The sequence below is a fragment of the Bison bison genome, unplaced genomic scaffold (assembly GCF_000754665.1).
Source record: "Bison bison bison isolate TAMUID 2011002044 unplaced genomic scaffold, Bison_UMD1.0 scf7180017864118, whole genome shotgun sequence".
Classification (NCBI taxonomy): domain Eukaryota; kingdom Metazoa; phylum Chordata; class Mammalia; order Artiodactyla; family Bovidae; genus Bison; species Bison bison.
In genome coordinates, this window is record NW_011494690.1 from 1871964 (window position 1) to 1895203 (window position 23240).

At 45.8% G+C, this 23240-nt stretch overlaps 1 protein-coding gene across 1 annotated transcript in view; it reads left to right on the plus strand.

The window, feature by feature from the left end:
* The first annotated feature begins 14822 nt into the window (after positions 1 to 14822).
* LOC104988240 (aromatase) overlaps positions 14823 to 23240 on the plus strand; it is a 54232-nt gene continuing 45814 nt past the window's right edge. The window contains exon 1 of the mRNA XM_010839491.1: positions 14823 to 15009. The gene's annotated coding sequence lies outside the window, so the exon portion shown is untranslated. The remainder of the gene's footprint in view (positions 15010 to 23240) is intronic.

Below are 23240 nucleotides of genomic sequence, written 5' to 3' on the forward strand. Positions count from 1 at the left end.
ACACGGTGGTTGCCCTAAGAGTATCCCTGTGCCCAAGAGAGCACAACAGCAAATGGCAAACTTTAAAAGGCGGAAAGACCATGGAAGAAAGGAAAATGCCTTTCCCTCCCTGCTTTTTGACCAAGGGGCTCCTCCTTTTCACTTTGCACTGAGCTGTGCAAATTCTGTCTATGCTGTGGAGCTGCCTGCCTGAGATTGCTGTGCTCCTCCAAGACCTACCTGCCCAGTCACTGCAGCTGTGGACTGCCACCATGACAGGAGATGGGCCAATTTTGCTCCTAAGAGCTTTCCCACCACTTGCAGGGGAAAGGTGTGACTCAATGACAGTGGAGCATTGTCAGGAGAAGTCTGGAATGTAGGGCACATTCGTTCTACAGAACAGGAACTCTATCAGGGTAGAAGCAAGGGAAAGTCTTGCTTTCCTGAGATCCCTCTGGATGCAGACTTCCCTGCTTGTTGATTTCCTCTCCAGTGTGGAATAAGAGTGAAAGTCCCAATGTGGTATCTTGAAAAAAGTAACCATGACAACAGCCAAGTCCATAGAGAGAGTAGTAGAATGTATTGAGCTCACCTTCAATACCTAGCCCTTCCTTCTGGAATGACTGCTCCTACGCAATGATCCAGCTTCAACAAAAGAGCAGAAGGGAAGAGCAGGCCTGGAAAACCTTCGTGTGCCCAGGCCCATCAGAGAGTAGCGGTATCTCGTTGATTTGTCAGTTCTGTGCCTTCAGCTGTCTTTACACAGTCCAGGTAGTCCAAATCAGCTTTAGAAAACTTATTCTGAAAGAATGAGAGCAGATAGGAGCTCTTTTTAGAAACATGTCTGTTAAACACATGTGTTTAGAAGTAAAAATAAACTTGGAAACTTTCATTAAGTGAGTTGGGATATGATCAAACTTGTGGCCTAATCTTCGACTCCGTGGTTGGAGAATGAACTGGTAGGAGTGTTTTTCCTTTGGTCCCAGGGGAAGGGCTTCCCACCAGCCCTTCTCCAAGGCAGAATGAAGCAGTCCAGTCTTCAAGGGCTCTGGCTGGGAAGAGAGGAGGTCTGGGTTCTAAACTCTACCACTAACTTGGGACCTTGGGTGTGCGGTTTAGCCTCTTAGGCTGAGCCAGTGTTTGCCCTGCTCTGTCTGTGGATGTAAATCACTGTGACCTGTGAGAGCATATCACATATTTGTCTTTGCTTTTCTCTGAGTCTGGCATTTTTTGCAAGGTGAAAGATAAGTCTTTCCTCTGCCGAGTATGGGAAGACTTGGGGAGAGAACAGAGGGTTATTGCAGCTTTCCACTGAGGAAACCAGCTATTTTTCTCAGTGTTGGGGGAAGGCAGATTTGCTTTGTCTCTGAGATTATATTATAACTAGACTTATCAAGACTGGTCATGTATGCCAGCCTGTAGCCTAGCACTTAGCTCACTGGGCATCAGAGATCTGAGGCTCTAGAGCCAAAAAGTTCAGGCAGGCATTGGGTCAGAGAATAACAGATAATAATCAAAGGAAGTGGGGGAATGCCAGCCCCATTGAAAGGAACAACAGACTGTTGGCCATAGGGACTGTGGGTCCAGTGTGGGCCGATCTTGAGTTTTCCTCAAGAGAGGCCTGAAATCTGGGCTTTTAAAACTTCAGATGTCCAAACCTTTAAATAACCGCAGTGAAAACAAATTTAAAGCATAATGTAAGCCAAAGTGAGACAGGTTAGCGGGCTGGGAGGGTTAATGACAGAAACTCTGGTTAGTGGGGGAAACGCAAGAGCAGGCCAGTCGCGGCCCACTCCTGCAGACAGCCCAGGTGGAAGCAGGGCCTCGGGTGTGCTTGTGCAGGCAGCTCACCTCCTGTCCGTCAGCTGTCCTCTTCCGTCTCCCCTTCCTCCAGCCTGAGGCTGCTTCACCTCTACGTGGGAGGAGGAGGTTTAGGCCCTCCTATCACCCAACCTTTTCCCAAAGCCACCACTGTGGCCAGTCCTCCCTACCCCTATAGGGCCTGGATTTTGAGACTCAAAAGCCAGGAAAGTATTTTTTCCTTCTGCATTCTGCTTTTCTGAGGCAATGGAAAATGCTCAGCTGATTTAATGAGGAGAAGGTATAAAGGTAAACCTAGTAACGCTAACTAACCTGACCCCAGCCCAGGGGTTATACTGGATGGAGGAACATCACACACAACAGGAGGCTCAAATGTGGGCCGTGTGCTTGGGAAGTTAGGGCTAGTCTGGTATAGCTGGTGGCTGCTGCTGCTAAGTCGCTTCAGTCGTGTCCGACTCTGTGCGACCCCATAGACGGCAGCCCACCAGGCCCCACTGTCCCTGGGATTCTCCAGGCAAGAACACTGGAGTGGGTTGCCATTTCCTTCTCCAATACATGAAAGTGAAAAGTGAAAGTGAAGTCGCTCAGTCGTGTCCTACTCTTAGCGACCCCATGGACTGCAGCCTACCAGGCTCCTCCATCCATGGAATTTTCCAGGCAAGAGTGCTGGAGTGGGGTGCCATTGCCTTCTCCGATAGCTGGTGGAGTGTAGGGCAAGTAGCAGGGGAGAAGACTGGAAAGACAGATGATATAGGACTTAACATAAAAAGAAATTAATTGGCTTCGATGTCTGATTACTTATGTGTTATTTTTGTAAGACTAGTGGTCCAATTCTACATCTGTTTTGTGTAATCTTTTCATCCAAGCACTTTAAAGTGACCTAAAGGGCTTCAGAAAGCATGATCTGGAAACCATGCTCATCATAATTTGCCATCTACAAAGGATCCAAAGCTGACACAGCTGAACTCATTTGAGGGTATAAGTAGCCCCGGACTTCACTGAGAGGTGCACCACGGCTGTCACTAAGCTTTCTTGCGATTTCAGAAATTGCTACCACTTTCTGCATGCCCTCTCCCCGCTGCCCCCACCCAGTTCCCATTGCCTACTTTGCCAGACTCCACCAAACTCTTCTTCCCCCAGTGACCCTTTCAAATCCATCCCTGACCCCTGAGGACACCGTTTTCCTTTCTATCCTCTCAAGCAGAGGGTTTGTTTCCAATGGTACAATCTCCAGTTTCAGTGTCCGGAACCTGGGCGCTGCCTCTGGACCATCACTCTCTTTTTCTTTCTAAAATACTGTAACATCCTTGAGGTTCACGCTGTCCACCCCCTTACCCTGACTTCCCTCCTCACTGAAGCCTTTAGCCTCTCTCTCCGGGTCTTCCTCTCCACTTTACCCTAAGGCACTACCATCCTTAGTGCTGATCAAAGCAACACCCTGGCCGCAGAGTTTGTTGACGACTGCACCTTCAGTGACCTTCTTCCTCCACCTCAGCACACTTTGAGAGGCGTAAGTGAAACCTTGCCATCATCAGAAACTGCACCCACTCTGACAACCCATCCTCATCATCTCATCACCTTCCAGCTCATTTACTCAAGTCCCCTCACTAAAATATTCTCCAGCCTCACCGAGATCTCTAAGCCAGTGCCATCACCACTTTCTCTATGTCTTTGAACTTCCTTCTATCTTGAGCTTCTTCTGTATCTGGCCTAGAAGCCATAGTTCTTCTTATAATAGCCTCAAAACATTACTGAGTCCATGGCGCACCTTTTGCTTACCCTTGACCGGCAAAGCCCCACAGATAGATAGATAGATAGATATACCTGTGCCTGAGTAAACCAGTATTACTGGAGAACATGGCACAGCTGGGTATATGGGCGTGATGCTAACTAACTTCATGTTTGCCAACCTTGTCTGTATCCTCAACACTGCTCAGCCATTTTACCATGCTTTGCTAGAAGCTTCTGCTACTTTCACAAATTTCATTTCCTCTTTAGGCTTCCAATCCCTTTATTGTCAAGACATGAAGAGAATGATGACCTCCATACTCCAGGGAGAATGACTCTTTCCCTCCTCTTTATCCCTACAGCACTTCATTCAAATGGTCAATATTATTGCCAGTCGTATATAACACAAGTGATTATGTAGTTAACTATGTCAAGGCATTGTGCCATCTCTGATGAAATAGCCACTTCAAACTAAAACAGCTGGAAAACAGTCATAAGTTGAAAGAAGTATATTTATTGTCTTTATTTTCTTGACTTAACAATTAGTTAAAAGCATCTTTTCATTTTTTTAAACAAAGTTCTGGTAGGGAATGTTAACAATGCTTATTGCTCATTTATAAATAAGATTTTTATATACTCCTTCCTTTGGTTTTGGAATTAACAATTTCTTATTTCTTTCCAGAATAGCTTGAGGCACCACCTTGGAGGAGCCTCTAAATGACTCTTGTATCCTGAAAACCCATGGTAACCTCATTCCTACTCTGCTGGTTCCAATACCTTTCTGTAAGCTATTTGTATGTGCATGCTGTAGCCTTTTAAAAGGGGCCAGACAGTTTTAGCCACACTGGATCAAATAATAACATGGTTTAATTCATACATGATGTGGATTGGATTATACAGATGTATAATCCAATGTGTACAGATGTACACAGATTATTCAGAATGTATCTGAATACAGGTCCTATGCTGTCACCAAGAGCATTTTACCATCTAATTCCAGCCAAATCCTAATAATACCACAAGACTGGGACTGTCTATCTGGGAGACAATTCCCAGTTCCCATCTCCTTCCTCTGTCTAGAGTAATCCATTTGCTGTTCCACCTTTGTAATTTGCATACTCCTTTCATGCGGAGTTTATCACATAAAACCTTGGTATTTTTATATGTATTCGTGTCTTTCTCTTTAGCTGTATCAGGATCTTCTTAAAGGCAGAGATAATATTCTCTTTGAGTTCCTCCTACCTGCTCCCACACCTTCCACCCACCCGAACTGGAATCCTAACACCATGCTTTGCACTTAGTTGAAGTTCAGGGTTCCAGAAAAGTTAATGGATGAATGAATCATAAACACAATGTGGGTCATTTCCCCCATGCAATGCATCACCTGTCTTTGCCCACTCTGAAAGCCCTCAGCCTCTTCTCTACCCACTCCCCCAGCTTCCCATAGTTTCTCCCCATCTGTCTGGCATTCATCTCTACCTCTAAAGCGCTTTCCAATCTGCTGAAATGCTGGTGCCTGCACCATAACTCCCTCTTTTAACTCCTTTTCAAAGCCATTCAGAAAGACTTAATCCTAAGGCTTAGCACTCTTCCATTTGAGAACTGTCCTACCACTCTGGGCTTCTCCAGCCCTGATAATACTGCTCACTCCCCCTCAATCTATGAAGCCTCCCTTAGCAAAGGAGCTGCTTGTCTTGGAACCAAAAGAAGCTATGTGCAGTGCCCAAGTCACCCACTAAAATCCCCCTGGAAACTGAAGAGCTGGATGTGTTTCTCCCTAGGTTCTTTCCTTATGCCATCTTTTCTTGAACATTGCCAAAATGCTGCAACTATCTCCAATTATTCCTAAGCTTAAGTGTTTGCCAGAAACTGATGCATATGTAAAGCATGCACTCTTACTGTTCATGCAAAAAAAAAAAAAAAAGAAATTTTTTTTTTTGCTTTAGTGATTACTTAACAAATGTTCCTGGCTATAATGACCCTAAATTCTAACTCTGCCTACCATTACTCCATAGATGTTTTCACTAACCACTATCTCCTCTAACGACCACATCGCCCTCTCATTGGGTGGGAGGTAGGGGGTGCTGCATCATTAGTCCCATTTTACAGATGCACAGTCTGGGGCTGGAAGAGAGATTTTGCGATTTTCCTAAATTGCCATGGTTTGTAAATGGCGGTGGTGGTACTGAGACTTTCCTACTTTCTCAAGCTTTTGTCAAATTTGTCGTGAGCAGCATTTGCTGCAGCCAACTTTGGTTCCTTGGGCATGCAGTCATTCATTTAAATGCTGGCTTCTTTGTTTATTTTTTGATTTAATATCTTCTAATTGGATAAACCAGATTTACATTTTAAAGGGAAAATCACCCTTATAGTCCTCTTAGTTTTTATAAATCTTTGTAACAATTTTAACAGGCCCCTATGTTAGAATTACAAGCAGCCAAAAGATATACATGGAGCACCTCCTTGTTAGCCCTACTGCCAGGCACAGGGAGGCTGGTGCAGGGTGGGAAATGGCACGGGATAGGGTGGGGAAGAAGCGCAGGGAGCTGGAGGGCCTGGAATGCGGTCCACGTTCCCCTGAAGGAGTACCTTTTCCAAAGTTTATCCTTCCTAAGGTGGTTTTTTCCTAAATCACAGAAATGTGCTGCATAGGCTAATAGAGGTCTTGCTAGAAGGGGAAGGGGGCGAGATGCAGGATAGTTTACAATCTAATCTCAGAGTCAAGCCACATGCCCCCAAGTCACATGCACACAGAGGCCCCCACCTGGGTTGCATTGGGATAAAAGACATGCTAGAAATGTCACCAAAAATGTACACCAAAAGCTGGCTGCAGCCATAGGCAATAAAGGAAAATAAAGGGGAGGTGACTGTAGGGTGAGAAAATCTGGAAAGCTTTGTAGAAAAGAGACTGATTTGGAAAGCACACAATCCTAACTGAAGGAGGGCAATGCTGTCCTGTCCCCTGGCCTACCTATTGCTTGCTTAAGGAGACTCCAGGCCTGTGGAAGTAAGTAGGATATGAAATGCTACTGTCCGCTACAAAGGAGGGGAGAGAAAAGAAAGCAGGGGCCACAGAGTGGGCAAGGGCATGCTTCTGAGCCACACTTCCTGGATCTGCGTCCTGTTTTGCCACTCAGCAGCTACGTGAACTTGGGCAAGCTACTGGTAGATTCTGGACTTCAGTACTGGTAGTGCCTACCTCCTAGAGCTGGTATACAGATTAAATGAGAATATTACCCACAAAGTGCATAGAACAGTGTCTGGCACACAGTAAGTGCTCAATAAGCGTTAGTTATTATTATGATCACACATGCATACATGTGTATACATTTACCGATATGTACACATGCTGCTGCTGCTAAGTCACTTCAGTGTGATCCACAAGTAGTACTGGGATCCATAGATTGAGATTGATTCTAAAAGACACCAGGAAGGGTCAGAGAAAGAGGACTTGACCATCATGTGCTGCTGCTGTTTTTACATGAGTTAACACTTTGAGATAACAACTCAGAGGAAAGGACAGTAACGAAGATGGTGATGTTTGGGACTGATCTTATGTCCTGGGCTCAGGCCCTGGAGCAGAGGGTTCAAACATTCAAGCCCTGCTTGGATTCCCCACACCGCAACCTGGAGGCAAAGCTGCCATTGGCTTTGCTGCTGTCAGAGGCAACAGTCATCTGAGTTGTGCCCTCCCCAGGGGTTTTGTGGTCCAGGCCCTGGAGGTCATGGAGACCAGCCTCATTGCTAAGGGGAATTTCCAGGCTGCTCTCATCACTCTGACAGAGTCACTGCCTGCTCTGCCTTGCTCCAGACTGAAGGGCACACACCGGCCTGCCCCAAAGTGCAGGAAGTTGGGGCCATCACCCTACCCTCCACACTTGGTGAAATCTATACTCTTGGGCAAGTTACTTAATCTCTTCAAACTACATCTCTAAAATGGACGCGATAATAAAAAATCATTACGGGACCAGTTGTGTGGTTTAGATACAACACGGTAAAGTTTAGTATTCTATAAAAGGTAGCCATTATTGTCGTGAATAGCTTCAATTGCCCTGCTGTTTTGATGCTGCAGGTAGCACATCTGAAAGCACACCTGAAATTCATAATTATGGTGACCAGAACATGTATTGACCAAAGAGGGGAGTTTTTGAGTAAAGGGAGTGCTGTTAGTGATGGCTCTGGGACAATAGGCATAAAGTGGGACTGTTTTGGGTAAACCAACCAGTTCACGATTTTCTACCCATTAGGAAATGTTTTCTCCTTCTTGACATTTCTGTCTTTTGAAAGACATTTATCTTATTGTTTATATTGCTTAGCTCTCGTTGATGGGGGAATGAATATGTGCTAGCCCTTCTACCTAGCACTCTAAGGAAATGAACTCTAACACCCTTCTGATCACTATAGGAGGTAGGTGTGACCTCTACTGCACAGCTATGGAACCTGAGGCTCAGGGAGGTTATATAACTTGCCCAACCAAGGTTACAGGTCCACTAATCGGTATCTTGGGGATTTCAGACATCGGCCAAAGCCTATGACTTCTACTGGATTAGAATGTTTAGAGGCGATTTGAGGATGATTTGGGGGGCCTTGACTCCCACCTCTCACCTGCTGGACCTAAAGGTGCATATCTTCCTCCCACGTGTGCACCAATTCCCAAATCATCAGCTCTGCAGAACCACTGCCTGCAATCTGATGTTCATAGAAATGGGAGCTTCATAAATACAGCTATTAAACCTGCTCCTGGTTTGTTTGTATATGGAATTTTGTGTAGTTTTCATAAGACCTGAAGAGTAATAGCTAAGCTGGCAGTAGGTTATATCTCTATTTTTTCCATGTTTATATTCCCTGCATGGGGTCGGGTGGGCAGCAATATCTCTAGACCTGATGCTCCTCATAGATGAGCTATACAGAACCCCTTGTTTTGGGAATGCCCACTTTGAACTCTGCCCTGGTGATACAGATGAACTGCCCCACCTAATAAGTAGCTATTGTGGAAAACATTAACCTTTGAAAGCTTAGTTCCATGGGAGCAAAGCTATGGCTCCCATAAAACTGGGGAATGATACTCAGAACTCAGCTGAACTTTGGGGACAACTTTATCATTTCTGGGGCCCTAATTTTCAGGAGGATAGCTCCCATGGTGTAAGCTAATGACTGCTTCCTATAGCGGCAGCATGAGTATGAAAAGTGCTCTTTGGCAAACACATTATTCACCCATTGTCACAGAGCCTGTCGTGTCCAGGGTGCTCATCCAGAAGTAATATCTTGTCATAGCAAGCACAAGTTTTCCTCCATACCCTTTGGACCTGGTTTCTCAGGACCGCTGATAAGAGCTTGCATGTAGAACTTGGCATCACTAGCAGGCAAGTCACAACTTTTGTCTCAACTAAACTTCAGCCCCAGGGACAGTCTTCATCCAGGGGTTTAAGGGCTTCCAAACTTTCAACAGTGGCATTGATGCCAGTCCTGAGGAGTGGGAAGATCAAAATTCCTCCCTCCCTACCCACTTGCAAGCAAGCAGACTGAAAAATCTATTCTCAAATATTCTGTTGAGTAAAGATTCCTTTGTTATTTTAACTGGGTTTTTATGGAGACAGGGATTCATTTTTGTGTCCCATGTCCTGAGTGACTTTAATGAGAAATGGCGGAAGTCAGTTCAGGGGAGCCCACATGCCCCTGGGTCTAGGCCCCCACTTCACTCCCCTGACAGATCAAGAAACCATGCAAGAAATTACAGCGTTACTCTTCCAGAGACCTTCAGCACAAATAATGCCTGCTCCTGATTACCAGAATTATGCCTGCATCATTTGGAAAGAGGGAGATTCCCTGCTTTTGGTACAAGTACTGTCTTCTTAACCATCAGGGGTGTTGTACACACAGTTCTATCTCCCTGAAATAGGTCACCACTTGGTGGTTCTTTCTTTTGGTAAATACCTGCTATCTTTAAGACTCAGCTTAAGGGGGGCACCTGACCTCATCTGGAGGACTTGGAAGATCTGGAAGTTACATAGGGCCGAACATGCTCCCTGTGACAAACTTCATCTCATTTTTATACTTACTAGTTCAAGGCCTGCCTTCATTCTTGGGTCGCAAGCTCTAGTTCAACCTGGACCTGTCAGCCATGTTCCTCACATGGCCATCACCTGGCAGAAGCAGAGAAGGCTCTCACTGAAGGAGCGGAATATTTGGGAGAATGTGTCTGGTGCAGTGGTGGTAGCATGTCAGAACCTTGTAGGGACCCCTGGAATGCTTAGCTGAAGCTGGAGATGCTTTCTGTCTCCCTTTCAGGGATCACTGGATGGTTAGTTTCTGCTTTGCTCCTAAAGTCCTAGAGAGTTAGAAGGAGGCTCCAGAAAAATCATGCCTTCCATTTGATTATATCCCTTTATGGTTTATATAGATATTTCACCTATGCTATCTCAAGGCAAGGAAGCTTCTCTTATTTCCATCTTACTGGCAAGGACACTGAAGTCTCAGAGTGGTATAGTAACTTGTCCCCAATCACACACAGTATGGGGCGGAACTGGAAAGTGAATTATTTCCTGCTGTGACACAACTACATTAATAATACAGCGTCATTAAAAACTATAACAATGCTGATTATGTCTTACTTCCAAGTTCCAGCTGGTCACAGATCATTTGGAGCCTTTTTCAAACTGTCTCTGTCACTTACCAAGGATTCAACCATTGCCTTTTTGCAAGTTTACCCTGCCTTGAGGAAATTTTTATTATTGGAATTCTTATTCCTGACCAAAATCTCCCATGTTCTGTGTGTCATCCATTCTTTGATAAGCCATTTTTACGTGTTTGCAATTCTGCTCTTTCCTTCAGCCAGGACACTAACCTCCATGTCTAGCCTATGTTTATTCTTCTGGGTCTCCAAGTGTATCTTTTTTCGCCTTTCATCCCCTGATACTTCCTATGTTACCCTTTCTAACTCTGGACCCTTCCTTAGGTGAGGTCTAGAGTACCTACGACATCAACGATGCTGCTTCAGTGTCACAGGGTCTGGCCTCAGAGCCACATGACTGCTAAGTTAACTACTACGTCAGTCAATTCACGCCCAAACAGGCGATTCTCCTGTGAGCCTAACTGCTCAGTCTAATATCACAAACACCATGGAGCACCTTTGTTGGAACTGCTTTCAGAAATCAATGGCACCTCATTTTTAATATCCTCAGTAAGCTTCTGGTTCAAGATGATGGGTGAAGCACATGCTACAGCCTTTCCTTGTCACCCCCAGTCTCTGAAAGTGATAGAAAAGATAGTTTTTACCTTCATAACTGAATTATAAGACAAGAATTGTAGCCCTCCTTGGGCCAGAAATTCTGGTAGTGTAAAAAATGTTGGGATCAACCCAATGAAGGAAACAAATCAAAATACATATGGGAGAGAAGAGTATCCCTCCATAAGCAGGACAAAACCCAGTAGGGCTCCACACTGAAGGCCATGGATAAAGGAAGCTGGAGAGAACCAGGGGCAACCAGCAGATTGAAGAGCTGGCCTCAGGAGCTGTTATGCATCTTCTCTCCTCCTACCAAGTGGCAGCTGAAGTGGGACTCTGCCCAAAGAAGCTATGGATAGGGAGGAGTGGGGCTGGAGACACAGAATATACCCAAGCCCTGCAGCCTCGGCGCTAAGGTACTCTGACTAGTAGCATGCCTTCCTCACTCTTCCTGAAAAGAGAGTACAATCTGCAGCAGAATATCTGGCTTCTTCCAGTCCTTCCCCAAAAGGTGGGAGAACAGAAGCAGCCCAGCTAACAAAGAAATTCAGCCACAAAAATGAGCATATAGTTAAGACTCACCAAATATTTGGTGACTGCCAATACCGTGGAAGGGAGTTTATTTCATGAACTGTAAACAGAAGAGTTTATAATCGATGAAACAGGGCTCTAGAATATATTGCATCAATGGCCTCAAAGACACCAGCAGACATTGCATCCATAAAAGGAGGAAAAGATAATGGACATTAGTACTTTGGCTTTTGAGATATAAATCTGAATGAATGGACTGAAAAGCCAAATACATAACAGTTGAAGTGATGGCTGGGAAATTCAGTCAAGGAAGTACCTTAGAATGTGGCACAAAGAGATAAAAGAGATGAGAAATATAAAAGAGCAGGTAAGAAACAAGAAGGATGAATCTGTCAGACCCAGTATTTGTCTAACTGGCAATCTAGGAAATATTCAAAGAAATATGAGCTAAAGATATCCCAGAATTGAAGAGGACCTCCTAAATACTCAGCACTATAAATAAGTCACAGGTATCTCAGTGGGGCAAGTTTTTCATCCACTGTAGACAGACTTGATTTGGGAAGCAGCAGAAAGCCATTTTAAGCCCAATGTAGTGGAAGAGATCATCAAACTCTGTTCTTATTGACAATGAGATATAAGCTAAATTAGATGGAAATTTAAGACATTTTTGCAAGACTCATAAATTAGTTCTGAAGATGCTTGCTGCCTCGACTGTTAGCACCCACACATACAGTTTAGCTAGTAGGATTTCCTGTTTTCTTAAAACTTCCTCTAGTTTCCTTAAAACTTCCTCTAGTTTCCTTGTATAGGAGTATACATATGCTAGCTTCCTAGCATAAGAGTATCTACACAAATTAGAAGCCAAGGAGTCAAGTAAGAGAGCAATGCCTCTCCTGGATCCTCCCTCAGCATCCTCACCCCTACTTCTGGTTCCACCAGTGGAAATTATTAATGCTTCCCAATGTGACTCCAGCTCCTTTGGTCTCATCATCCCAGCTACACTGCTCGGTCCTACCTCCAAGCATTGCCAAAGCCCTCTTTTCTGCTCACCATCAAAATCCTAGCCACGTTCCAAGGCTCGGCACAAGTCCCACCTTTCACATAAAGGCTTCTTGGGCTGCCTTCTGTGCTAGTATCTCTTTATGCTTGTGACGACATCATGCTTATTAGTATTTCCTCCTCCTAGTCTGCAGGCTCCCACAGAGTGGAAAGAATGCCACACGTGAACAGTTCCACCAAACTGCTTCAGGTGCCTGTTAAAATGAGAATACCCTCAGGAGAGACAATAAGCTGAAGGATTAGCCCCTGGAGACTAATTGTTTTGGTGAGATGATTTCCTCTGACTGGTCAGGGAGAAGGAAGCAAGTGGATAGGAAATGAAGAGAGAGAGTACAGCCAAGGAAATGTGGTGGAGAGTGGCTCTAGAGTTGTACTCATGCCACATCAGTGTCCCACGACCACCAAATTACTCCACAGCACCGGGGTCACAACTGCTGACACATGGACCACCAAGGAAGCTTAGAGATCATCTCATTCCCAGGCCCCTCAGAGCATCCAAGAAGGTGCGGTTACCTGCCTGCAAGGACACAACTCCAGTCCAGAGACTCTGCTCTTACCAACTGTACCCATACTATCCCTTATTACCCATACTCTCGTGGGAGACTGAAGACTAACGGCAGTAACAGCGTTTATTGAACTCTATGTGTTTCATATAGATACTCTGGTAAGGCTTCAACATGCTTTATCTCTTTTCCTCTTCACAGTTACCATATCAAGAAACACTATTATTTCCCCAGTTTTTCTGATAAGGAAACTGAAGCAGAGCTGTAGCAGTAAATGTACTCGCACAGTGATAGGGAGTCCATCTGAACCCTGGAAATCAGATGGCGCTGGCAGGGGTGCAGGAGGAACTTTGAGTTCCCCCCGTCAATTGTTTTCTCATTCTCTGAACCTGCAATGCCTTTCCCTCAACTTGATGTCTTGAAAACAATACTCCTCCTTCAAGTCCTGCTCATTAGGCCATACCCAGACTTCCCAGGATAATCTCTCCTCTACCCTATCATTGATCATGCTTCTGGTTGAACAATTGTAATTTGAGCTTATATTAACAGTAATAGGGCTTCCCTTGTAGCTCAGTCAGTAAAGAATCTGCCTGCAGTGCAGGATACCTGGGTTCGATCCCTGGGTTGGGAAGATCCCCTGGAGAAGGAAATGGCAACCCACTCCAGTGCCTGGAAAATCTCATGGACAGAGGAGCCTGGTGGGCTGCAGTCCATGGGGTCGCAAAGAGTCGGGCACGACTGAGCGACTAACGCTAACACTTAACGGTAATATGAATGACTCTGTCTTGTCCAAATTAACTTCTTGAGGGCAAGGGCCTCATATGGTTCATTGCATTATTCCCAGGGACTAGAACACTGGCTGGTAATTGTAGATATTAAATTTTTGGAGTGAATACAGTAGTCTGCATGGGCACTTGCTCTCGATGAGACAGGCTCCCCCATGGCAGAAACCCAGAGATCCCATCAGTCTGGATGCCCACTGAGGCTTAGGGCAGCTGTGGACAGTGTCAGTTTGAAGTGGGTCCCGGACGTGTCCCTCATTCTCCCTCTAAATATTTCTCACTGGCTCCGCTGGCTGCATAATTTACCACTGTATCAAGCCTTCCTCATCTGAAAGATGTTGGCGCCCGGTGAAAAGTTAAATGACATCAAAGTTCAAGGAGATTTCATTCACTTAACAACCTGGAAATCACACTCTACTGGTCAACAAAGGTGGTTCTGATCTGGAAAGAGCCTCTGGGACATTGGAAACCTGAAGTAGTAGGTGGATAAAGGATCTTAGGAGTTGTAAATCCTGCAGGGAGTCCAGAACCCAGCATTGTATTCAAAGTATATTGATTACTGAGTGTTTCTCCACAGCTTTCATTAGATTCTTAGAATGATGCGTCTGGGGCTCTAAAGAGAATGAGAAGAGCCAGAGGAGATGGCCAAACCTGGCCACTTGCACCTCACATTCCCTGACATCCCAGGTCAGTGCCAGGTACATGAGCCTGTAGGTGACACTGGCTGGCCTGAGGGTAATCGTGCAAAAGAGCCAAGGAAGGTGAAGAGGGAGAACGCACTGGGGAAATCTGTGAAGGGAAGCTGAGAGAAAGGGTAAGAACCCTGGGCATCAGATCCACAGCTCAAAGAGGTCATGTGGCCCAATCCCCTTGTTTTATAGATAAGGGAAGGAGGTCCAGAGAGGTTAGGCAACCCCACTGTTTGAGGTCAGTCAGTGGCTCCCTCACCAGAGATTGGCCCTGCTCTAGGCCATTTCTATGGCCTCACAGTTTGTTCATTAAACAACAGATAAGCTCACAAGTAAAGGCCGGTATTGCTGCATTTATCTGACTATTTGGGTGGTGGCTTCGGGCCAATTCATTGCTGGAATTTGGCATTTGGAATCAGAGATAGGGTAAGGAAAACATCCCTCTGGGCACATGTGAATGCATCATGACCCCATTAAGAAGCGTAGCTTGTCAACTGTTCATTCATTCCCTTCACCAACATTTACTGAGCACATACTAGGTACAGGCACCCACGGTGTCCTCATCAGAGGCTCCAGAGAGGAGTGAATAGTGAGGATTTGCCTTGGAGGAACTTGCGCTGTGGTGATGAAGAAGGACATCCCACTGCAGAGGCATCTTTGTTACTGCCCTTCAAAGGACTTATCACAACCAGGTAGGTGAGCCAACGCAAGGCCTCTGGGGACCTCGATGTGGTAAATCTTGGACACCAAGGCTCAGACGTGGCTATGAATCTTGCCACAAGAAAGAGGTTCAGTGGCCTCTGGCTGGTGGCCCCGGGGCTGCCCACCCCTGTTTAGGAACCTTTCAGGTTGCTTTTGGAGTTGCGGAGTCACACAGCTCTGTGTGCCAGGGAGACTCTGAAGCTTGAGGAGCAACAGCCGAAACTGCTGGTGCCCAGTCCCAGAGGTTTCAGTTTGACCCTGGGCTCAGTGAATCCTGAGGCAGACAGGATCCACATCCTTGACTGGGGCCCCAGGGAGGCTTGGGGAGTGCACAAGGTCACAGGGCTAGTTAACCACAGAGCCTAGACTGGAACTTGGGTTCATGACCCCGAATCCCACTACTGTGATGCTGTCACTTCTGCATTTCCTCACCTCAGGTAAAAAGTCAAAATTGGGCTGAAAAATCCCACTACTAATAACCCTTTGAGGCCAGATAACATGTTGTGAAGCCACTCAGTCACGTCTGACTCTTTGAGACCCTATGGACTGTAGCCTACAAGGTTCCTCCCTCCATGGGATTCTTCAGGCAAGAATCCCAGAGTGGGTTGCCATTTCCTTCTCAAGATAACATGTTAGATCTTTTAAAATTGAGTTGAAAAGTGAAGTGGTGGGAAACCTCTTGAACTGCTGCTATGGGAATGATGCCCAGCCTGGCCTGTTCTGCCTCTCCATGAGACAGGCTCAGCCTGCTGGTGAGAAAAAAGTATGGTTTGGATGTCAAGTGGCTCCTTACAAAAGGCTCTGAGGATGCCATGGGTCTCCAGTCTCTCGACATCAAATCCCACCCCCCCCCACCCCCAACCCAACTTGTCTCATGGCCTGAAAAGGCCATCATCTAGAAGGCTCTTCAGGGGGTCAATGTTGATACTTTAAGACAAATTCACCTGGGGCAGGATATCAGATGCAGCCTACTGGGAAGACAATGGATTGGGTGTCTGAAGGACAAGAGGGCAGCCTCGGACGGGTGAAGGTGAAAGCTGAGGTAAAAGGGCAGTCAGTAAGCAGCTGTGGAGAAAGGAGCAGTTTCACAAGCATGCATTGGAGTCATGGGACCTCAAAGATGAGTAGGAAAGCCCCAGGCCTGCCCGACACCCAAGAGCTTTGGGTCTGTGTGTTCATGTGAAACGTGGATTTTGGTATTTACTAGAGAGGGAAACTTGCCTTTCAGGCACCATCAACTGTCTTTCCTATGTGTAAGGAAAGCTTGTGGCTGAGGTCTCCCTATGGTGCCCTAAAGGAGAGTCCAGGCCAACCACACAATCTTTATCCCACCAGATCTCCCTTGTTGGTTTCTATTATCTCTCCTCCAGAATAAGAAATTCCCAGGGGCTCACCTGAATGCCTGCTAGGAAAAATGACTTACTCACCAGTGTCATGACCCCAACGCCAGGACATGGAAATCAGATCACAGAATGTGCACACGGAAAACTTTTCCCACTTTTAAGTGACCATTGGCAAGTGATCTGGCTTCTCTGGATCTCATGTGGTTGGTTCAGTTTTCAAAGGAGAGAACTGTGCTATTGTAAGATCTTGGAGTTTTGCTCCCCCCACCACAACCCCACCTGCCATCCCAGATCTGATACTCTGTGTTTCCTCGATGTAGAAGTTCATGGGCAGTTTTGCCTCCCATCTTACAGACTTGTGGTCCTCACATGATGTCCTGGTTTACAGCACCTTCCTCAGAAAATTTTCCACATACCTCCTGTATCTGAATGTAGTGCCTTGTTCAGACAGGGCCCTAAATGTTTAACGAGAGCCTCCACAACTCTAATGACTTGGCAGTCAAAAGCAAGAGTCTCTCATGACCCACATCAAAGGGAAAGGAGGAGGGATGTTTCTACTAGGTGAGAAAAGGCTCAAGGAATGAGAGGAAGACACAGACCGCTCCTGGGAGGCTCGCAGGGCAGAACCAGTTGAACTCGGGTGACATGGGGGAGACATGAGGTAGGTTATCTGTGGTTCAGTGAGGCGTCAGAGTGTGGGTAGAGAGAGCCAAGAAATAAGGCTGACTAAGGATAATTCTGGAAGCCTTGTAGTTATGTGGAAGCAAAAAAAGTTTTTAATGGGATCGATGTAATGAAAACTGAGTTGGAAAACAATCTGGCAGGAGCGTGCAGGATGAACTGAAAGGGATGGTCTGAAGAGCAGGACGTCAGGTGACAATGGAGAATAAAAACCTGCATAGAGATGGAAATGGTTCAAACACAGGGGACAGATTTGTAGTGAGCACATGCATAGCCCTGGACACTGTTTCCCCTGTGGGACATAGTTGTAAAGGATGTAGATGCAGACCCCCAGCCTTGGGGGACTTCATCTTCCAGCAGCCAAACAGAAGGGAGACAACCCTTAAGAATGAAGACTTCATTTTATTCAGCAAAGGATTTGAGGAAACATACACATCCAATTCAGAAGGATAAATATAAATTTAACTGTTGTCCTTAACATCCCTTTAGATGAAACAATGATTTGTGTGTGACTGACCTTATAAACGGAGAAGGCAATGGCACCCCACTCCAGTACTCTTGCCTGGAAAATCCCATGGATGGAGGAGCCTGATAGGCTGTAGTCCATGGGGTCACTAAGAGTCGGACACGACTGAGCGACTTCCCTTTCACTTTTCACTTTCATGCATTGGAAAAGGAAATGGCAACCCACTCCAGTGTTCTTGCCTGGAGAATCCCAGGGACGGGGGAGCCTGGTGGGCTTCTGTCAATGGGGTCGCACAGAGTCGGACATGACTGAAGTGACTTAGCAGCAGCAGCAGACCTTATAAGTCACTCGTAGTTGAAGGCCTGGCGCCACAGCACGACTAGGCAAAGGCAGCTGCAGAAGGGATTTGCACACCAGGTCCAAGTGTGCAACGCCTGAAAGGCTGTGGTGCTTGACACTCAGCAAAGGCTGCAAATGGGCTGGAGTCTGGATTGGACCCATGGAGAGATGTTATGTTTGGCATCACATCTGAAAATCTGAGAGGAGTCCTGGGCTCTATAACATCTACCCATCTCCACAACTGTGTCATCCGTGTAGTCCTTGAAGTCATCAGATCTTGGGAATGCCAAGAGTGGAATGAAGGGTCCACCAGAAAACTTCAATTTGGGGAGATTTTTCCCAACAGAGGCTTTTGAAAACCACTGGATATTAGATTTTAAGGTAATGTTTTGCAAAAGTCTACAAGGAAGACATTAATTTGCATTCAACTGACCACTGAGAATACGTTTTGATCATTAATGGAGCAGAGGGTAGGGTTAAGGTCCATTTCAAAAATTAAGATATGGGTTCAAAGGTAAAGGGAAATCTTGTGTTAGAGACAAGACATTTTTAGGGAATATCTTTAGAACCTTGTGATAATGTGTTTAGACTGGGATATGGAGCAAATATTCCTAGGGGGTAGGAAAGTAAGGGTAAGGGGTAAGTAAAGAAAGATTTTGAGAATGACTGGGGAAACGATATATGAGAAAGTTGGGGTGGGAGGAGAAGTTTAGAAGGAAGTTAGTGGATTTGGTTTTAGCCATAAATGTGGAGTGATGGTGAGACATCTAAGTGCTGATGTTCTCTAGGCACTTGATATTTCAGATATGGGGGTAAAGAAAGAGGACAGGGCCAAGAAGGGAACTGAGGGTGGGTACGCACACAACAGAAAGAGCTAAAGTCAGGAAAATAAATGAGTTCTCAAAAGGAGTATGAAGCCAAGGGCTAAGCTCTTAGGCTGGGAAATGCTCAGGGAGCTAGGAACAGGTACAGAGGAATTTCTTATTACAGAGGAGCAGTGGGAGAAAAGGAAAAGCCTATCAAAATAGCCATGGGCAAACAGATACAAGAAGAGATAGCCAAATGGGTCCAAAGCCATTGGAGTGAAATCAGATGAACAAAGATGGAAGGGGAAAAGGTACAGTCTAGGAGGTAGGAAGGGCATTAAAATCTCTGGGGACTGATGGGAGTGTAGGTAAAGCAGAAGCCGGAAGTTATGAGGAAATGGATTTAAGGGAAATGGTAACATGGGTTATTTGGAAGAAAAAGAAGTTAACCTGCAAAGAAGATAGGAGGCCAGAGATGTAAAAGGAAAACAAGGAGAGGCAGCCAGGAAAGAACCAGGCATGTAGCGAGAGGACACGGAAAGCGTGTTTGGGTTAAGAGTATGGGCTTTCAGCTCTCACAGATTGGTGCTCACCTCCCACTTTACCACCTGCTTTGACATGCTGAGGCCCAGTTTCCTCATCTGTAAAATGGAGGTATAATGAACTCATTCTAGAAAGTTGTTGTGGTGACTGAGCCCTAATACATGTAGAGCACTTGGTGAAACATTCCGGGTGAGAGTGAAACTGATGCTACAGATATCTGGTCTTGTCCACACTCTTCAAGGGACTCTTGACACCCACATCCAGGTTGTTTGTTTCTCTTGTAAAACAGCAATAACAGCTGTTATAACTTTTTCTAAAAATAGAAAAAATTAGTTTTTGGAGATTCATGCCTTTTGAACATTCTCCAGCTTCCATCTTCCTCTCTCTCAATTATCATAGCATCCTAGCCACGCCTCCTTGCTCATCAAAAATGCTAGCACTTAGCCATGAGCAGCCTCTCCTGGTTTCTTGTTAGATTTGGGCCAGTCCTCCCCCACCTTCTTTTTATAAGTTTATCCTCTATATTCTGTCATCAAATTTTGGTGTCCCTTACGACACCCTTCTCAGTCTACACACTTTCCATAGCCCATAAGTCTGCTTAGACCTCTTTCCTGAATTATAAATTGTATATTGCCTCTTGGATATTCCAAACCTCAAAACTGGTCCAGGCTCAGAAAATGGCACACCACCCCTCTAGATACAAAGTGTGGAGACTTAGAAGGCATACTTAACATTTTCCTTTTTCCTCAAATCATTGTGTTTATATCATGACCACCATGCCAATTTAACCACCAAATATCTCACAAACCTGTCCACTCGTCTGTTTCCCAAGACCACGATACTGCCTTCTATTGCCTGAAAAACTATAGGAGTCTCCTCCACCCTCTCCAACACCCCTCCCCGCACTGTGTTCTTCCCACTGAAGTCAGAGATTTGTATTTTTAAAATGCAGGTATGACTTTGTTGATTCCTTGCTTAAAGCCCTTCGGTGGCTCTTCATTTCTCTTAAGACAAATTCTAACCTTTTTAATATTCCTACAAAACTTTGCACAGGTGTATGTTATCACTTCAGCTCAACCCCAGTGCACCCCACACTCCTCCTGCTCTCTGGGCCCCAGGTCCCCAGCCTTCTTCCTGTGCCTTGCTGACCCTTCCTTCTGCTTTACATCATGCTCACCCTCGCTCTGCTCCCATTGGTCCCAGGTCGCCAGTCTCATTCCAGAGCCCCTCCTTGAGATAGGACCCTCTGCAGCCATAGGTCTTCCTGTCCTCAACTGGATGTTCTCACTCACTTGGGGGAACCATTCAATAAACATCTGTAACTTCTCCAAGACTCTGTCAGTCCCTGGGGGCTGAGGTCACATCTGTCTTCCTCCTTGCAAGAGCCCCAGTAGTCAGGCTTCTATCTATGGAGACTGAGATCAGAAGGTGTGTTAGGGAAAACCAAGGTGACTGGGTTGTGGGGGCATGAAAGAGAGATGGGCCAGGTGTACTAGAGAGAATGAGGAGGGCAGGCTTGGCACCCAGCGCTCAGACCCTAGGTGACTGTGTCTTCTCCCTGCTGGGCAGGTCACTGCCATGCTGCAAGGTAGGATTTGATAGGGTCTGGCCAAGTTGGACAGCACTTTTGCAAGGTAAGAGCCTGCCTTCATACCTTGCAGAGGGTCAGGGCTGTATCAGGGGATCTGGGAGGCCCTTCCAGCACTGTGGGGCCCAGAGTATATTCTGACCCCAAGACACTGGTACACCCAGCCTCTGCTGTGCCCCCAGCTGACTTTGCCCTTGCTCACACTGGGGACTCTGTACTGGTATTTCTTTATCTCGAGGTTGTAGGGCATTAAGGTGGTAGGATACCTGTGCTCCACGCAGCATGGGAGCACGGGCCTAGTTCAACAGGAGGCCAAAGTCTCTGCTTGGTACAATGTGGGATGCTTCAGTGAAGGAGACCACTCTGCAAACAAATGCCTGGAGAGCCAGGTATGTGAGATGGCTTTTCAAGGTACGTAGCCACATGTGTGTATATGTATGTTTGTGGGTGAGGGGAAACTCTTCCTGGCACAGGGACGTATAAGTAATCTCTCTGAAGTTCTAGGACCTTACTCCATTCCTGTACCATAGCTCAAAGGCCTATGTTCAACCTGTGTGGCCCACTGGAATGTTCTACTGGACAGGAAAACCAATATGCAAGGCAGGGAGAATCTTTAAGGACCTTTCCATTCAGAGGTCAGAAACGCTAACTTTTTAAAAGGGAGTTGTTCTGAATAGGCTGGGAATGAATATACATAACTGAAAGGTCCGTGAATGTAGAGACCAAACAAATCCCATACCAGGGAGCTAATGCCATGATTCAGAGCATGGGCTCTGGAAACAGACTCCACAGGTTCCAATCCCACCTCTACAATAACTAGCTGGGTGCCCAAGGGCAAAATACTTATCCACACTTCAGTTTTCTCATTTATAAAATGGGTACCATCATACTTAGCCTACTTATTGTGAGGATGAATGACTTACTATTTGTAAAGTGCTGGGAACATTGTGTTGACACACAGCAAATGCTTTGTAAGCATTAAAAAAATTCTCATCCATTGGGTCTTTAGTGCCCTTTGAGGCATCTTTATGACATATTTTTGAGGAAGATGAGGAATCAGGCTTCTTTGCCCCTGCAAACATTTAGACATACAGGCAGTGCTAACATTGTGCAGTAGTGCAGGACAGTAAAATGACCATTCAAGCTGAAACCATGCAGGATAATCCTAAAAATTGCTCGGTTCAGTTCAGTTGCTCAGTCGTGTCCAACTCTTTGCGACCCCATGAATCGCAGCACGCCAGGCCTCCCGTCCATCACTACCTCCCGGAGTTCACTCAGACTCACGTCCATTGAGTCAGTGATGCCATCCAGCCATCTCATCCTCTGTCGTCCCCTTCTCCTCCTGCCCCCAATCCCTCCCAGCATCAGAGTCTTTTCCAATGAGTCAACTCTTTGCATGAGGTGCCCAAAGTACTGGAGTTTCAGCTTTAGCATCATTCCTTCCAAAGAAATCCCAGGGCTGATCTCCTTCAGAATGGACTGGTTGGATCTCCTTGCAGTCCAAGGGACTCTCAAGAGTCTTCTCCAACACCACAGTTCAAAAGCATCAATTCTTTGGCGCTCAGCCTTCTTCACAGTCCAACTCTCACATCCATACATGACCACAGGAAAAACCATAGCCTTGACTAGACGGACCTTTGTTGGCAAAGTAATGTCTCTGCTTTTGAATATGCTATCTAGGTTGGACATAACTTTCCTTCCAAGGAGTAAGCGTCTTTTAATTTCATGGCTGCAGTCACCATCTGCAGTGATTTTGGAGCCCCACCAAAATATAGTCTGACACTGTTTCCACTGTTTCCCCCTCTATTTCCCATGAAGTGATGGGACCGGATGCCATGATCTTCGTTTTCTGAATGTTGAGCTTTAAGCCAACTTTTTCACTCTCCTCTTTCACTTTCATCAAGAGGCTTTTTAGTTCCTCTTCACTTTCTGCCATAATGGTGGTGTCATCTGCATATCTGAGGTTATTGATATTTCTCCTGGCAATCTTGATTTGTGTTTCTTCCAGTCCAGCGTTTCTCATGATGTACTCTTGCACAGAAGTTAAATAAGCAGGGTGACAACATACAGCCTTGACGTACTCCTTTTCCTATTTGGAACCAGTCTGTTGTTCCATGTCCAGTCCTAACTGTTGCTTCCTGACCTGCATACAGGTTTCTCAAGAGGCAGGTCAGGTGGTCTGGTATTCCCATCTCTTTCAGAATTTCCCACAGTTTATTGTGATCCACACAGTCAAAGGCTTTGGCATAGTCAGTAAAGCAGAAATAGATGTTTTTCTGGAACTCTCTTGCTTTTTCAATGATCCAGCGGATGTTGGTAATTTGATCTCTGGTTCCTCTGCCTTTTCTAAAACCAGCTTGAACATCTGGAAGTTCACGGTTCACGTATTGCTGAAGCCTGGCTTGGAGAATTTTGAGCATTACTTTACTAGCGTGTGAGTTGAGTGCAATTGTGC